General features: G+C 38.4%; 1 long non-coding RNA gene across 1 annotated transcript in view; it reads left to right on the top strand.

Moving 5' to 3' along the window:
• LOC119519609 overlaps positions 1–7,881 on the top strand; it is a 21,195-nt gene extending 13,314 nt beyond the window's left edge. The window contains exons 2-5 of the long non-coding RNA XR_005214053.1: positions 2,251–2,558; positions 5,123–5,193; positions 5,656–5,677; positions 6,021–7,881. This is a non-coding gene — a long non-coding RNA (uncharacterized LOC119519609). The remainder of the gene's footprint in view (positions 1–2,250; positions 2,559–5,122; positions 5,194–5,655; positions 5,678–6,020) is intronic.
• Positions 7,882–8,109: the final 228 nt, after the last annotated feature.

Genomic DNA, 8,109 nt, shown 5'->3' with positions numbered 1-8,109 from the left:
CTCTCTTGCTGCTTTCAGAAGTTTTCCATTGGTCCTTTAGCACTTGACATTCTCATCAGTATATGTCTTGAAGTAGGTTTATTGGATTTATTCTCTTTGGAGTCCATTGGGCATCTTTGATTTGCATATTTATGTCATTTAGTAAGTTTTGAAGTTTTCCTCAACTATGGCCTTTCCACCCAATCTGTCTCACCTACTTCACCCCCTTCCCAGAACTTCCATTGTTTTTTATGCCTTATCATTTCTCCTGCTACCTGGTCATCTGATTATCATCATGGGTCCATTCTGAAGGTTGGTTTGTCTCTCTTGTCAAGAATTTAGTTGTTGCTGGGATTTGGATTAGGGCAGTCCTTTCACAGTGCTATCCACAGTAAGACCCAGCCAAATCATGACTGAGTACCCATGCAGAGGATGTAGACCAGCTCCAGTGGGCCTGTGATAGGGTTTGGAGAGGCTCTGGCATGGGCTGGTTTTTCTCCCCTGCCCTTTCCAGCCTGCCTAGCAGAAGGTGCTCTTCAGTTACTTATTCATCCTCAGAAGGTGTTTAACCCAGGGAGCCAGCAGCATCTGAACAGGTGGGACTAAAACTGCAGTGTTCCTGTGCTTTCACTTCATCAACCAAGATGTGGCTCACTGTTGGGCTGCGTCCTCCTCTGTACTTTGGTTGGAGCTCCCTGTAGCTGCCACAGTCTGCAGCTATCCCCCAGACTAGCATTGGGCCTCCCAATGCTGCATCCATCAAAGGTGGGGATGGGCATCAGGATCCATGGCCAGAGCTACAGGTCTGCACTCATTTTCTCAGTTCCCTCATTCCACACTGACCTGGGCCTTGAAATGTCCTTCCCTGACTCCCATGTCCACAAACACTTGATATGGACACTTTCTGCCTGGCTACTTGCTGATTTGGGGAAAGTAGTCAATTCTGTTCCCTCCCTAATACTCCATTTCAGAAGCTCCTCTTTGGTATCTTGTGTATTGCACTCTCCCCAGTAGCCTGAGACCTGTCATGGGTCCCCGTGGACTTGGTCTCTGTGCCTGGATAAAGGTGGGATCTGTCCCATTCCTATAAGAGATTTCATAGTCTGTGGCCCTGGTGGGAGGTGGGTGGGATCCTGGCCTCTGTCTCTGGGCACTTCTCAAGCTCTGTGAGAAAGAGTAACAGGGAGAGAAGAGGACTGGCCCTGTTTAGGACAGAAGTTTCCTACCTGATATTTTCTCATTCTTTGAGTCAGCATTTGTGGTATCTTTCTGCAGTCATTCCCTTCCTACACAGTGCTGGACAAGTGAGATTTGTCCTTTTATTCACTGAATCTCTGGGGAGAAGTCTTCAGTAGATATCTTACATTTGTCATGTTGATGACATCACTCAAGTTGTTAGTTTTTGGTTATTGAGTTGTGGAAATCCTTTATATATTCTGTTTAATATACTATTAACATTCAAAACCTTTTCTCCAATTCTGGGATATGTCATTTCACTTTTTTGATCATGCCCTTTGTTTGATATAGTCAGTTAATTTTTTTGTTGATATCCAATATTCCTATTTTTCACTTGTTTTTGTGTATTTGGTGTCATACATTAGAAGCTCTTTTTTACTCAAGAAAAAATGTACACCTGTGTTTCATTCCAGAGGAGTGTAATGTTAGCACTTATACTATGGATTTGATACATTTATACAATTTTTTGTCTAAATTTGAAGTAAAGGTACAGCTTCAGTTTTGTAGATGATATTCAGTAGTCCCAGCCTGATTTGTTGAAAATGTTATTCTTTCCTCCTCTGAATGCTCTTGGCACCATTCTCAGAAGTTAATTGGGCATAAATGTATAAATTAATTTATGAATTTTCCAATCTATTTCATAAGTCCATATATCTATATGTCAATCCAATGTCAGTATCACAATGTTTTTATTGCTTTAGCTTTGGAGTAAATTTTGCTATGGGAAATAGGAGTTTTCTTTGTTTTCTTCTGCAAGTTTGTTTTAGCTATCTGGGATTATTTTCAATTCTATACAAATTATAGGATCAACTTCCCATTTCTGCAGAAAAGGACATGGGAATTTAGATAGGGATTGCATTGTGTGGTGGTTTTGTGCTGTATGTACCCATCCCATACCACACCTCCAAAATGCAGTTATCATAAAGCAGAAATGGTCATCCCCATTGGGCTCTGCCAAATTCCTCCATGAGGAATGTAAAATGGTTATTTTATCCTACTATTTTGTGAAGCAATTTTTTTCTTGTTCTCACACAGAATTTGAAGTTTTAATACTCTGTGAATATTGTCAGTGGGCAGAGCCAATCTGACAACTGGCCAGTAAGAGAAACAAAATAAAGATAAAGCTCAAAGAGAACCTACAAGGAACCTGAAACCAACTTTCAGAATAAACCGATCATAAAAACCAGAGGCCTAAGACAGACAAAATCACAAGCCACACCAGGAAACACGAAGATATGGCCCAGCCAAAGGAACATCTAACGCCTCAACTGAGATTCAGGAGTTGAAGTAATGTTTTTGACTGGTAACAGCGAAAAGAATAAAACGTGTATGAAAGTGAAAAGGTACAAAAAATGGATATTAAAATCCATCGTTCCTTCCTTCCCTGTCTGCAGCTATCCCGGTATGCCTCTGGAAGTCACAACCATTATATTTCTGCACATCCATCCAGATATATTAATTGACAATTCCTCTGGGAGCAACACAGTATCAGACATTTTTCTAAGGACTCGCCTATCTTCACTCATTAATTCTTCACTTAATGTGGCCACTTAGGTGGTAGGAGGAAGGAAAGTCCTCATGTTCATCCAAATGTTCTCCAAAAATGGGAAGCCCGAATGAATTCCTTTCAAAAGCTGCTTCTTCAAAAGAATGGTTACATTTTTCTTACATGTTTCCTATTTATTTTTATTTTCTTTTCTAATTTGATGTTCACATGTGTACCCAATTTCTAGTTTTGTCATGTTTTTCAACAAATCATATATAAATTTTTGCCAAGTTGGGGACCTTTGAAATTCTAAGACAATATAACATTACCAGTTCTCTTCCACACATGTTCAACCACCTCCCTCAGTTGGGTAAATCACTGGAGAAAATATGACAACATTTTATGTAATAATGCAGTTTTTATACCTCATGAGTGACCTATTTGATTTATTGATTCTAAGAATCTGAGGTGAATCAGCAATGATGGTCATTTGTAGAGTAGTATTTTAAACCATGAGGGGTATATACTTTGTTTTAGACATTGCAGCTTTCTCTTCGTTCTAAAATTTTCAATTTCCCCACATATTAGAGAGCACATCATATCACTTCATCTAGTTCATTTTCATAGATCCTAAAAATGTGTATGATTGGATGTCAATATATGAGCCAATACTCACACTAATCCTACATTTACTTAATAACATGTTTTCATCCAACATGTTCATCCACAACATGGATGCACCAGTGAAAACATAGTGAGGGTTTTCTTAATTACTTGGTGAAAAGCCAGCCTTTCACATGCACAATGATAGAGTGAATTCACAGCTTGAGGGAAAGCTAAGTACATAGTTAGTTGCAGAAAGAGGAAAACTAGGCAATATACAGGTATGATGAGAGAAATATATATATAATTTGATAATTAAATTCATAGGTAAATAACACCTTTTGAACTGAATTTATATTCATGCTGTTTTTATCTAATCCAGAACACAGTTTATATTATTTTTTCTGGAAATGTTTGTTGACTTGGGAATGGTAGAAATGGATAATTGGTGGTATTTCAAATAAAGAATGAAACCTCTGTTTTTTCTGAGCATGTGAGCTTTCTTTCTCTTTATCCTGCAGTCAAACTATTGACTATATTGGGAGGGAGAGCATGCCATTTTCTCTCATATAAGTTATTTTCAAAAACAGAAAATAGTAATGTGTAGATCCAGGAATCAGTTTTTAAAATAAAACATTTCCTCATAACTGACACATGTCCATATAAAAATACACATGTCTAGATGTTGGCAGTTGGACCTTGCAATATGGAGAGCGCATGCACTCTGAAAATTCAGTGATGACCCATCGCAATAGTATCTGACAATGCACATGTGGCTCACGGTTCTGTCACTCTGTGCACAGAGAGATTCAAAGTTGGTAGCAGATGGAGAAGCTCTCAGCTTCAGCCCATAGAGATGGGAAATCTCAATTGCTGCTCAAGAGGTATGCTCATGTTGAGCTGCTTAATTAATTCAATCCCCCGAGTAGGCTAAGTTAACACTTTTCAAATTATTTCTCACTGTTTTTTTTCAGTTTATGCGCTCAAATTTGTAACAGTTTTAGATGTGTTTTATATTTTGTTCTATTTAATCCTTAATTTGTCTTTAGCTTTTTTCTACCAAAGTGGTTGGTTTAACAATTAAACTCCATTTAGAAAAATTTGGTTTATCTAATGATGTCGTACACCCCTCACTCCCTCCCCATTAGGCATTCACTAGGGAGCATATGGTGATGACTCTTTTACTGCTGTTTTGAACTTTTTCAGGACATAATAAATGATTAATTTCAGAAATTTGGAGTGAATCCATATTGATAGAGATGGGTAGGGTGGCATTTCACATAATTAAGGTTTTCTGCCTTTCTTTTTGTCATACCTTCCTGCTGTTTTTCATCTTGAAATGTGTATTTAGTTCATTATATTTGGGGGCCAGTTTTCCAAATGATCTTAAGAATGAGAATGTCTTATAGTCAAAATATAAACCAAAACAAACATGTATTTTCACACATAATGTTTACTCAAATTCCAATTTGTATGTATAATTTCACCTAATGAGGAAAATAGTCATTTTTTCTCAATTACTAAATGAGGATCCCATCTTCAACACACAGCCATAGACAGAAAAATAGGTCAGTGAACTTCCAGGGACTCAGAGATAACCAAGTACATAGACAGTTATACACACAGAAAAATAGTTAAAGTACATGGATGAGAAGAGTAATAAAATTCATGAACTGGATGGCCCAGGAGCAACTCAGTTCATGATTATTAACCAACAACATCCATAAACAGAGGCCTTTTGTCCAAGTCAAGTAAAGTTCCCTGAGTAATTCATGAGCAGCTCCACCAATGTACTGACACTTACTCCTTGTCTCCCAGCAACCCTAGGGGACCCACTGGGGGAGATTCCTTATGATGAGGCACATAAGGAGAAATGATCTAAAACCAAGGTAAGATTACCTTCTTTGAAATAAATATGTTGTTTTCTTGGTTTCTTTCTTTTTCAAGCCACTTCAGATTTGAAAACTTGATCAGGTTGATTATAGAATTTATGTACTGTTTACTTGGTTTGGGGGTGTTGTGGAATCTCTGACTAACTGAAAACTGGTTCCAGAAGGGCCTTCAGTGTTGGTAGCATCTGGAAAATGTATAGTAGACACTTTTCCTCAGTAACATTCTTTTAATTTTTGGATTAAGAATTTAGTGACTGCCATCACAATGAACTTGAAAGTAAAATCCTCTAGGAAAGCTCCTGTGTTTTCTATAGGTGACTTCTACTCCTGCTTTTGTGTTGTTTGACTTGACCATGGTTTCCCAAATAGTTTTCCAGGACAACTGAGAGGGCAAAGGACCTGTCCAAACAGTGCACAGCATGATCTGATCCTCACAATTTTCCTTGTCCTTCATTACAGATGGCAGCAAGAAGAGGAAAAGGTGCGTATTCTGGAATCACTCAGTGGCAGTGGAAAGAAATCTAGATGAGTATGGTGGGGCTTCCATGCTAGCTTTAGTGTAGAGAGTCACAGTGATTCCTGATTCTATGTGGGAGTGAGAATGGGGGCTGTGGTGAGAAAAATTGATTTCAAGGTAAAAACTCTGTCCGTTTCTACAACCCATGGAAGGTGCTGGGTTCTCTTTTGGTGGTGTAGGTTAGCATGAACTAGAGTTGGGACTTTTCAATCGGTAAGTCAAAGTTGTGTGATTGTGATTGTGTGTGTGTGGGGGGGTGCAAGTGCTTGTGTGTCTTTATCCTGCATAGAGACCCTATTTACCACAGGACAACTGCCAGTGTCAACTATGCGAAGAAAATGATACCATTCTGCACAACTTACATAAAACAGCTTATCCAATCCTCAGTATAGCCATATGTGGTGGGTTTTGTTACCATCAACCCAAGTCTCATGGGGAAATGAAGGCATAAATTTGGATGTCCTCACTCTTATGTGCTTCTTTGTGGAAGATACAACATATATACCGAATCATGTGAGCCCAATGTTGATCCTCTGAACAACTGACCTGCACTTACGACTCAGCCATGGAGTATTAGACAATGTACATTAGACGTCTAGCATCTGTGCATGTGCCTAACATTTCCCAAGCTTACAGAGTTCCCGGACATTTCAGAAGATAACCTCAGTAGTCACATCACCAGGGCACCTATCAGTTCATCTTATTGCAACTTCCACATGTTTGAGGTCAGTCATGGACCTGCAAACTCAAAGTCACCACTTTGAACAATGAGGTCTAAATCTGATAGAGATGGATCACTCCTCATTACCCGGCCAGTATCTGATTAGAACTGGGGAGAAACTTTAATATATTTGACTTACATTATTACCATGTGCCCTAGAAATGCTCCAATCTTGCAAGTTGCTCACATTATGGACAGTGACCAATAGGAACTCAAAATCCCTCTTGGTTTTTGGCCTGTGTCATCCCTGTTGAACAGTCTTGTGCACCTGGGTTAGAAGCCTCTGTGCTCAACCAGTGCTGGCTCTCCTTAGTGAACTCTCCCACTGTGAGCTGCTTAGTACAAGCACTGAGAAACAGCTCTCTGAATGAAAACACACACATGGAATAGAAAGGAACACTAGAAGAAAACATTATATGTTTCACAGTGGATATTTTTAAATAGTAGGTTTGAACTGTATGCAAATTTTCAACAATTACCTTTATAATTACAGATTAGTGTTTAAATACAACAGCATATTTTGTCTACAATTCAGTCAGATCACTCAAGAGTATAAAATCCCATACAAGAGATGACAAACATAGGGGCAACATATGTGGATCCTTGGAAGATGTAAAGAAGATACAGGGATTTAGGCTCAGCCTCCAAACGGGGAGGAGAAATGAAGACACTCAGTCTTTGTACCACAGGGTATATTATAGTATGCTCCAATTTGTAGATTGAATATTTCATGTCACTATAGTTTGCTATGGTGGGAAAGTCGAGGAATCTGTTTCTTATTTCTTTCTTGATCCTCTGCTTTCCCTCTCTTTTTGTATTTGTCAAATTGGTCAATAATGATGCACTTTTTTCTTTGTGTTTATCATTGCAAATTTGTTTAAATCTTGTTTAATACTCTTGAACAAGAAATACCAAAATAATCCATAGTAACACACAGTAGATGTATAAGGTGTTTCATTGGTTAGGCAACAATGCAGGCTAAGTAAGATAAATACCGATCTTAAATGGAAGGGTTCTTTTTCACTGTCTTTCTGATTAATGGATTCTCTATATTCACATACAAGTCCATGCAATTTTCTCATCACATTTTGAAGTGCTGATCAGGATTATTATTTTTTATTTTTGCTTTGTTAGTAGTGTTAAACACGAGATTGTTCCATGACAAAATTTATTCATTGAACAGGTAGTTTTTTTCATATAGAATTATTGCCAGCCTACAAATGCAGTTAACACATTAGCTTTGGAAGTCTTGTTCTCTGAATTTTGTATTAAATTTATAAGGCTATAAAAGACAGGTCTAAAAAGATACTCCTGACATATGTGTCCAAGGTACAGGTTCCATTTTTACAAGCTGTCACCACATTATGTGGTTTGCACAAGATTTACTGACATGGTGTGTGTCTCTTGTATGATGTGGATGCCTCCGACACCCAACATAGTGACATGGTTATAAAGATGAACACAAGGAGTGCATGGGAATGTGGAGGAATGGAACTCTTCCATGATCCTGTGGGGTGGACACTGTTTCAGCCATGTTGGGACTCAGTTTTCTAGTATGAATTAGAGTTATCTGTGTCTGTGACCCAGAAATCCCACTTCAGGTTACATAGATCCAGGAAACCTGAATGAGACATGAATGCTTATGTCCCCTCAAAGGCTTCTGCAAACTCATTCA

The sequence above is a fragment of the Choloepus didactylus genome, chromosome 23, assembly GCF_015220235.1.
Source record: "Choloepus didactylus isolate mChoDid1 chromosome 23, mChoDid1.pri, whole genome shotgun sequence".
Classification (NCBI taxonomy): Eukaryota; Metazoa; Chordata; class Mammalia; order Pilosa; family Megalonychidae; genus Choloepus; species Choloepus didactylus.
The sequence above is the reverse complement of the archived record's forward strand: the minus strand, read 5'-3'. Positions and strand labels throughout refer to the sequence as shown.